Source organism: Prionailurus bengalensis, chromosome C2, assembly GCF_016509475.1.
Source record: "Prionailurus bengalensis isolate Pbe53 chromosome C2, Fcat_Pben_1.1_paternal_pri, whole genome shotgun sequence".
NCBI classification, from domain to species: Eukaryota; Metazoa; Chordata; class Mammalia; order Carnivora; family Felidae; genus Prionailurus; species Prionailurus bengalensis.
Window position 1 is genome coordinate 64,809,836 of NC_057350.1, and position 8,070 is coordinate 64,817,905.

Genomic DNA, 8,070 nt, shown 5'->3' on the forward strand with positions numbered 1-8,070 from the left:
GGTTGTGTGCTTCATGTATTCTAGACATAAATCCGTTTTTAGACATAGGTTTTGTAAATATATTTTCACAGTCTATGGTTGTTCTTTTTGATTTCTTAAATTTCTTTTGAAAAGCATTATTCTACTTTGATGAAAATGGATTATTTTTTATAGCACATTCTTTTCAGTTCTCACCTAAAAGTCTTCACCAAACTCAATGTCATTTTAGATCTTGATGTGATTTTTGTTTGTTTGTTTGTTTGTTTGAGACAGAGAGAGAGACAGAGCATGAGCAGGGGAGGGGCAGAGAGAGAGAGGGAGACATAGAATCCGAAGTAAGCTCCAGGCTCTGAGCTGTCAGCACAGAGCCTGACGCGGGGCTCGAACTCACAGACTGTGAGATCATGACCTGAGCCGAGGTCAGATGCTTAACCAACTGAGCCACCCAGGTGCCCCCCATGTCATTTTGGATCTTACATTTAGCTCTATGATCCACATTAATACATTTAGTGTGAAATGAAAGTTTTTTTGTTTTGTTTTTTTGCATTTGTATATCCAGCACCATTTCTTGAAAAAGTGTATTTTCCTCACTGAATTGCCTTAACCCCATTAATGAAATCAAATGACTACAGACAACTGAAGTGGCACTCGTGGCCTGCAGGTGCCTGGTCTGAGGCCTGCGGTGTGCACTGGAGGAGGGGGAAGGCAGAGAGTTCAGAACCACCCCCCCGCCGGCCAGCCTATCCATGGACTTATTTTAATTTTCCCAACCATCCTGTGAGATGTAGGATTTTGGCTTTCAAGATCCTCTTCCCACCAAAGCTCCCTGCACTCAGCTGAAAAGAACTGTGCATATTCTAAGAACAACATCATTGGTCTGACATAAGACAATTCAGCCACTGGTCACAAACAAATCTGTTTCATGGGCAGAGATGAAAGCCTGTTCTGTCATTCCAGGAAGGTAATCTAAGACCACGTGCTACCTGCCTTATTTTCTTGCCAAAGTTGCATGTGGGACTCTGCAGCAGCCCGTGAGATGGCTGAACAATGGCTCTGGGTGGACTATGCCAAGCATGGCATGGCTGGCTGCAAAAAACGCAAGGAAAAGATTGTGAAAAGTGTATGCTGGATCAGCAAAGTGGTGCTCAATCCTTTCTCAGAGTCCAGCAGGAATATGAAGAAGTGGTATCACATTTAAAAATGCACATTTGAGAAACTGGAGTGGACCAAGGCTGCCACAAAAAGTACTGACGACCTTACAACCTGGAAGGCTGGGAGAAGCTGGAAGATAATGAGAAGGAACAGATAAGCCAACACATTGTAGATCTGTCTTCTAAGGCAATAAGCACACCAAAGAAAGCTGTTGTCCAGGCTAAGATGACAGCCACTGGCCAGGTGACATCTCCAATGAAAGGTACCTCATTTGTCATCAATATCAATCCCCAGAAATTTTCTGGTTTTTCATCCAAGCCCAACAACTCTGGGGAAGCCCACTTGAGCTTGACCCCTAAGGCAAGTCTGTCCTCAAGCAAATGGGACCCCAAGCACGAGGATGATCTGCTACGTGAGTTTTGGAAGTTGTGCACCATTGTGGCTGAAAATCCTTGCTATAATAGGATGACCCAGATCATCCAGAATTTCCTTTGGAAAAGTTTGGCAGGAGATGGTTTCCACAATGACGTGTACCTAAAAGTTAAGCTGCTGCTGCCAGGTGTTATTAGGAGTATTTACAACTTAAATAATAAGCAGGCTGTAAAGCTTTTCAGCCTAACTTTGCACTGCAACCCAAATGATATGGCATGAGACCTAGAGCAGGTTAGGTATCAGAGACAACCAGAATCTTCTTTGAGCAGAGCAAGTCTGTCCTCCCAGGTGCCAAGAGTCTCCTTAACATCCAAGAGGTGGACAACTTCCTCCTTCAGCTCTCCAAGCTCACCAAAGAGAATGATCAGCAATAGGCCCTGCAGGACACTGCCTCCAGGTACACAGCCAATGACCTTAAGTGTATCATCAAGTTGATCAAACATAACCCAAGGATGAACTTGGGTGCAAAACATGTGTTCAATGCCCTTGACTCCTGTTGCCTATAAAGCATCACACAACCTGCAGGACATGGTGTAGCAGGTCCTCTGCAATGAGCAGGAGGTGGAGAAGGAGCCAGGCCAGAGATAAACTCTGAGCATCCAGCCATCACTGATGATGCCAGTGCAGCCCTTGCTGGCTGAGGCCTCAAGTCCATCAAGCATGTGATAAAGACATGCTCTAATGGCATGTTGTCTAAAATTAAGTATGATGGGGAGTGAGTCCAGGAGCATAATAATGGGGACCACTTCAGCTACTTCAGCCGCATATTGAAGCCTGTCTTGCCTCACAAGGTGGCCCACCTTAAGGACTACATCCACCAGGCTTTCCCTGGGGGCACAACATGATCTTAGACTTTGAGGTGCTCCTGATCAACACTAGGACAGCCAAACTTCTGCCCTTCGGGATTCCTGGAGTGCGTAAGAAAGCTGCCTTCCAGGATGCTAATGTCTGCCTGTTTGTTTTTTGTTTTACCTACTTCAATGTCAAGTTGACGGACAGCCCTCTGTGCAAGCAGCAGAAGTTTCTTCATGATAACATGGTTAAAATTCCTAACCAGATCATGTTCTCAGAAGTGAAGAAAGTCACTAAAGCTTCAGACTTGACCAATATGATAAATTGGGTGATGTGAGAGGTGTTGGAAGGGCTGGTACTGAAGGATATGAAAAGGACACAAGATCTATTATCCTGACTTCATCGCCCCAGACCCAAAGAAAGCTGCTGTGTGGGAGATGGCAGGGGCTGAATTCTCCAAATATGAGGCTCACACAGCTGTGGGGATCATCTCCATCAGATTCCATCACTTCAGGATAAGGACTGGAAATCTGCCACTAACTGGTCCCAATTCAAGGAGCTACACCGGCAGTCTAAAGAGAGGGTAGACTTCACTGTGGCAGCTGGACAGGAGGGGAGCTCCTCTACAGGGGACAGCAGTGGAGAGAATGAGGGTACCTCATTCTGGGTCTTGCAAGGCCTCCATAGCCTCCCCAAATTGGTGGAGGGCTGCTTTGGGCGGGAGGGCCCAAAGCAGCCCTCCACCAATGCCAAGAAGGGAAGAGGGAGGCTGAGTAGCCCCAACAGCAAAGGAGGCAGCAAGCTGATAGGGAAGCCTTCCCCTGTGAAAGTGGGAAAGAAGCAGAAGGTTCCTGATGAGACCCTGTGCTGAGCAAAGGTGCTTGCTTGTGGACATTTTCACTAGAGTATGGCTCTATCTGCCACCATCCACACCAGATTTCAGCCATCTCAAATGCTATTTTGTGGCATTCAATGAAGACCTGATGCAGGAATTTGATATGGCCTCAGCCACACATGTGCTGGGTAGCAGGGACAAGAATCCTGACGCTCACCAGGTCTCCCCATAGTGGATTTGGGCACATATTTGGAAACAGAGGCTGGTAGATCCCTTCCAGGGCTGAGGTCCTCCCTCTCCATCATGGGTAGTGGGGGAGGACAGCCTTTCTTGGAGCAGTGCATCTTCTAGAACCCACCAACCACGTTTGGTATCTTCCCAACCAAGAGTCAGCTGGGGTGGGTGCCATTAGTGAAGTCCATTTTTCTTGCTGTTTTACACAGATCTTTCAGATCTGGGTGCTGGGTTGTTGTCTTGTTGTTTTCTTTTAAAATAACTGTTTTGGGGGCACTTGGATGGCTCAGTTTAGTAACTGACTCAATATAGGCTCAGGTCAGGATCCCACAGTTCGTAGGATTGAGTCTTATGTCAGGTTCAGTGCTTACAGTGTGGAACCTGTTTGTGATTCTTTCTTTCTCTCTCTCTCTCAAAATAAATAAATAAAACATTTAAAAAATGTGTTTTTTCCTACAAATAAAATATCTTGTAGTTAAAAAAATTCAAATAATTATACATATTAGAGTGTATTTTGAGATTCTTTATGCTGTTTCAATGACCTATATTAATTTATTCTAAAGCCATGATGTCTAGAAAACTGTAGCAGTCTATTAAGTATTGAATAAAATACTTTATCTATTTCAAGTTTGTTAATAATTTTCAAAATCATTCTGCATATTCTAAATCTTTGATTTTCCAAATAGCTTTTAGAATCAGTTTGTCAGTCTCTACAAAATAAAACAATTCCTAGGGTTTTCAAAATTCTCATTAAGCCCTGCTTTTGCTGCATCTCAAAATATTTCTATGATGTGTTTTAACTATCCCTAATTTTAAAAATACTTTTGAAATTCCCTTGTGATATTTTTTTGACCTGTGGATTATTTAGGAGTGTGTTGATTGGATTCTAAATACTGGGGGATTTTCCAGATATCATTCTCTTATTGATTTCTAATTTAAGTCCATTGTGGTCAGAGTAAATAACTGGTGTTATGTGAAATTTAAAAAATTTATTGGCATTTCTTTTTATGGCCTAGAATATGGTGTATCTTATTAAATGTTTTATGTATTTAAAAAATGTTATTGGGTAAATCAGGTCAAAATAGTTAATTGCACTGCTCATGTCTTCTATAGTCTTACTAATTTTCTTTTATTATTTTATCAGTTAGTGGGGTGTACATGGGTGGGTGTGGGAATATTAATGAAATTTCCAACTATAATTGTTGATTTCTTTAATTCTTTCAGAGCTGTCAGTTTTTGTTTCATATAATTTGAATCTCAGTTATTAGAAACATAAAAATTTAGGATTGTTATTCACTTTAATTGAATTAACTTCTTTACCATTATGAAGTGATCTTTATCCCTGGTAACATTCTACTTTAAAATCTACTTTCTTATAGTATTATAGCCTTCTCAGTTTTCTTCTGCTATTGTTAGCATGGTGTATCTATTTTCATCCTTTTACTTTTAAGCTATCTTTATGATTATATTTAAAGTTGGTTTCTTACAGCATGTAGCTGGGCTTTGGCTTTATTAACCAAGTTAACAATCTCTGCCTTTCAAATGAATTTTTAGATTGCTTAAATTTAACTTTATTATTGATATGGTAGGGTTTAATATTCTGTCTTCCTACCTTCTGTTCTTGTTCCCTTTTTCCTGTTTTTCACACTTCTCTCAAACTGTTCCTTATGATTCAATTTCATCTCCTTAATTGGCTTACTAAACACACCTCTCTATTCTGGTTGTATTAGGATTTAATTTATCATAGTCTAACTTGTCATAGTCTATACAACTGATAATAGTATACCAATCTGTAATATAATAATGTTAAGACATCGTTTCATTTCACCCTTATTGAACTTTGTACTATTGTCATACATTTTCCTTTTACTTATCTTAAAAACCCACAACACATTTTTATTATTTCCTTAAAAAGTTAATATTTTAAAGGAATTTACAAAATACAAAAAATATATTGCATTTACCAACACATTTTCCATTTCTCATGCTTTTCATTCTTTTATGTAATTTTATCTAATTTGTATTGGGCATTTTTTTCTTCTCACTAAGGGATTCTAACATTTCTTATAGTCACAATGATGACTAGTATAGTGGTAGTCTACTGGTAATTATACTCTAAGCTTTTCTATATCTTAAAATTATTTCACCTTTGCTTACAAAATATATTTTTACTTGGTAGATAATTCCAAGTTTGTAATTTTTTCTCTATTATAAAGATAACGTTGTGCTCTTCTCTGATTTATATTGTTTCTGAGGAGAAATGTGCCGTCGTTATTTTTTTTCTTTTGTGTGAAATGGGACTTTTTCCTACCTCTAGTTTTGAAGATTTTCTCTGTAATCACTGGTTTAATGCAACTGTGTCATGATATGTCTTGGTATAGATTTCTTCTGACAGAGGTTTACTGGGTTTCTTGGATCTATAGCTTTAGACTTTTATCAGAATTGGAAAATACTGGCCAGTATTTCTTTAAATATCTTCAACTTCCCTACCCTTTCTCTCCAATCTTTCTGGGACTCCAATTACACATGTTAGAATGCTTGGTGTTTTCTCACTGCCACATTGCTCCTTTTTTTAAAAAAAAATTCCTTTTTCTCTCTGAATTTCATTCTGGATAGATTCTATTGCCATGTCTTCAAGATTACTGGTTTTTTTTCTTCCACTATGTCTATTCTGCCATTAAACACATCTTATGTATTTTTCATCTTATACCAGACTAAATTTTATCTCTAAAAGCTGGATTTGGGGGCGCCTGGGTGGCGCAGTCGGTTAAGCGTCCGACTTCAGCCAGGTCACGATCTCTCGGTCCGGGAGTTCGAGCCCCGCGTCGGGCTCTGGGCTGATGGCTCGGAGCCTGGAGCCTGTTTCCGGTTCTGTGTCTCCCTCTCTCTCTGCCCCTCCCCCGTTCATGCTCTGTCTCTCTCTGTCCCAAAAATAAACGTTGAAAAAAAAAATTTAAAAGCTGGATTTGGACCATTTTTGTATCTTCCATATCTCTCTTGAACAACCTCAGGTTTTCTTCTTCACATTGAGCATATGGTAAATATTTATAGCACATATTCAATGTTATCTGCTAATTCTCCCATATTTGTTATTTCTGGTTGTGTTTCTATTGATTAGTTTTTATCCTCATTATTGTTTTTATTTTTCTGCATCTTTCATGCCTGGTCACTTTTGATTCAATGTCAGACTTTGTTAAGTTTATAGTTTGGATATTGATTTTTTTTCATTTATTTTAATACCACCAATTGGTATTTAGTTGAAGTCTCTGGAAGAATCCTTTGCAAATCTCTGGAGCTCTCTTTGCGTATGCAATGGTCTTTTCTCTGGTGTTCTTCATTATGAATTTTAGCACTTTGGCCTCTGACATCTGAATTCTGTCTTGTTAATCACTAGATCCTCTCCCTGTGCTTCATCCTGGAAACTATCTTCATTGTGAAATTGGAGGTAATCACACAGCTTACCTTATTTAATCCTCTTTCCTCAGATCTTACTATTTTGTCTTGACTGCTGTCCAATTTTTGAAAATCACTGTTTCATATGTATTGTTCAGTTTTCTAATTGTTTAAGGTAAGAGATTAGATCCAGTTTCAGTTTTCCTGACCTGAAGGAGAAATCTTACACTTCATTATTATTTTTATAATTATTTTCTAACAAATGGATTTCAGGCTATATGTGTCTTCTAAACTGAAGCTTCACCGTGCAAGTATGATGATCACTTCACACACACACACACACACACACACACACACACACACCTACACCCCCACCATAACCTGTTCATAATGTTGTCTCTACCTAGAAGTGTGTGTGTGTGTGTGTGTGTGTGTGAGAGAGAGAGAGAGGGAGAGAGAGAGAGAAAGAGAGAAAGAGAGAGAGAGTGTATTCTTTATTTTGAGAGAGAGAGGGGCAGACAGAGGCAGAGAGAGAGGGAGAGAGAGAATCTCAAGCAGGCTCCACATTGTCAGTATGGAGCCCAATGCGGGGCTTGAACTCACAAACTGTGAGATCATGATCTGAGCCAAAACAAAGAGTTGGATGCTTAACTGATTTGAGACGCCCAGGCATCCCAGTCTGATGATCACTTCTAAATAGTTTGTGATTTTCATTAGGATTTCCTATTTGATTCACAAACTATTTATTTTTTTTTCAGTTTTATTTTTTTTTATTTTTTTTTTATGAAATTTATTGACAAATTGGTTTCCATACAACACCCAGTGCTCATCCCAAAAGGTGCCCTCCTCAATACCCATCACCCACCCTCTCCTCCCTCCCACCCCCCATCAACCTTCAGTTTGTTCTCAGTTTTTAACAGTCTCTTATGCTTTGGCTCTCTCCCATTCTAACCTCTTTTTTTTTTTCCCTTCCCCTCCCCCATGGGTTCCTGTTAAGTTTCTCAGGATCCACATAAGAGTGAAACTATATGGTATCTGTCTTTCTCTGTATGGCTTATTTCACTTAGCATCACACTCTCCAGTTCCATCCACGTTGCTACAAAAGGCCATATTTCATTTTTTCTCATTGCCACGTAATATTCCATTGTGTATATAAACCACAATTTCTTTATCCATTCATCAGTTGATGGACATTTAGGCTCTTTCCATAATTTGGCTATTGTTGAGAGTGCTGCTATGAACATTGGGGTACA

At 39.7% G+C, this 8,070-nt stretch overlaps 1 pseudogene; it reads left to right on the forward strand.

The window, feature by feature from the left end:
* Positions 1-591: 591 nt before the first annotated feature.
* LOC122490982 lies at positions 592-3,476 on the forward strand (annotated as a pseudogene).
* The last annotated feature ends 4,594 nt before the right edge of the window (positions 3,477-8,070 follow it).